This window comes from Hipposideros armiger, unplaced genomic scaffold, assembly GCF_001890085.2.
Source record: "Hipposideros armiger isolate ML-2016 unplaced genomic scaffold, ASM189008v1 scaffold_374, whole genome shotgun sequence".
Classification (NCBI taxonomy): Eukaryota; Metazoa; Chordata; class Mammalia; order Chiroptera; family Hipposideridae; genus Hipposideros; species Hipposideros armiger.
The window spans coordinates 1,548,970-1,551,163 of NW_017731724.1; positions in this window are offsets into that span (position 1 = coordinate 1,548,970).

Consider the following 2,194-nt stretch of genomic DNA (forward strand, 5'->3'; position numbering starts at 1 on the left):
AAACACTTCACTAAAAAAGCCATATGGGGGCCTGCCGAGTGGCTCGTTGGTTAAGAGTTGGCTTGGGACGCCAGCTCTGAGCAGCAGGGCCCCGGTTCGGATCCCACATNCCCAGCTCCAGGTTGAGCTGTTGTTCAGCATCTTAGCTGTAGAGGGCAGTGTCACTGGCCCTCATATGTGGGATCCGAACCGGGGCCCTCCGGCGTCCCAAGCAAGTCCCCAACCATCGCGCCACTCGGCCAGCCCGACACTTTATTTTTAAATTACAGTTGACATGCAACATTATATTAGTTTTACGTGTACAGTATAGTGAGTGGTTAGACATTCATATCTTATTAAATGATCCCCTGACTAGTCTAGTACCCACCTGGTACTATACATAGTTATAACAATATTATTGACTATATTCCTTATGCTGTATTTACGTCCCCATGACTAACTTGCAGCTGTGAATTTGTACTCCTTAATCCCATCACCTTTTTCCCCCAGCCCCGCAACGCACCTCTGGCAACCATCAGTTTCTTAATCACTTCTTTAAAGGCCCCATCTCCAAGTATTGGGGGTTAAGGTTTTGACTTTTGAATTTTGTGGGACACTTTTAGTCCACAACAGGAGATGACACACAGTGATTAAATTGGTCTTGGATGTGGCTCCTCTAGAGACTTATGAACTAATAAAACAAGTTATCTATCCCACATACACCCAATTTACAAGGATGAAACAGGGACAGACAGCTCCAACAAGCATTCCTGTTTGGAAAGCAGGAAAATAGGAGATACACAGCAGACACTGGTCTTTGTAATTCTGAAATCCCCTGGACAAATGCTGTGAGTGTCACCCTGGGCGTGGGGGATATTAGTCCCTAAATACACTCTCTTCAAGAAGCCTCATTCTCCATAATGCGTGTGGCCCCCAGCTTTTTTACATTATGCGCTTTGACATTCTGGAGTAGTCATCAGGAAATATGCTTTGGGGGGAGGGGGAGCTTTCTCAGCCCACTTCTTGCCCTAAATCTTTGGGGCCCAAGGGTCATTTTAAGTCTTTAATAATTACAGTCTCTTTTAGTTCAACTTAGTGATTCATTTGGAAGTACCTCTTACAACAACTTAGCCTCTTATCTGTTTGATTCCAGAAAACTCCATCTGCCAACAGTTACACCACAGCTGCCTTCAAGACTTACCTTGTTTGGATCTGTACTCTGGTGCACCTTAGTCCTTGCTGAGGTTTTAATAATAGTGTGATAGCCAAGGAAATGTAATCAGTTGAATGGTTTTTAACAGTAACCAAAGAGGTCATGCCCTTTGCTGGAAGACTCTATTTTTATTACTATAAGGCTCTCTCAATTTTATCTTCTGCTCTTTGGAATCTAAAATCAGTCAGCCTTTCCTAAACTGCAAAGCCTCAAATTTCCCATCAACTCCTGCTTGGAATCCAGCTAATTCTGTGGTGACATTGTCTCTTACAACACCTTGTCAAATGCAGCCAACAGAAGCCAACACACATGACTAATATCCTATTTTCCTGCCTCTTTCTCTAGAGCTACAAATTCATTAGGCATATAATCTGCCTTCTACATTACTGTTTAACCAAATTTTTTTGCCACCGTATAACATGGATTGTCATCTTTCCAGACTTCATAACAATTTCTTCACTGCCTACAACTTGTTCTTCATACCAATGACAAATTATAATTTTCTTGCTATGTTAGCACTCCGCTCCTGGTAGCAAATTCTGTATCAGTTAGAATAAGCGAAATTACGCTGCAATGGAAACAGCCCCACAATGTCCATGGCTAGAAAAAATAAGTATTTCTCTCTTACATTACATGCCCATTATGTGTGAGCTGGTTGGGAGCAAGTCTCTGCTCCATATCATCTTCGCTAAGGAATGTCGTCTGACAAAGACTCCGCCATCTGGAACTGCTATGGCAGGAAGAAGTGGGTGGGGTAGCTGGAGCACTAGACCTAAATACTTCTGCCCACCGTTTATTGACCAAATCAAGTCACATGGCCATACCTAACTTCAAAGGTTTAGGGAAGTCCAATCCTACCATGTGCCTGGAAAGTAGAATACCAGATTACACTCTTTTTCTTTTTTTTCTTTTTTTTTTTTAAGATTTTTTTTATTGGGTAATTGGGGGGATGGGAACAGTGATGGGGAATTGGGGGAAGGGGAACAGACAAGTTGCTGTCAT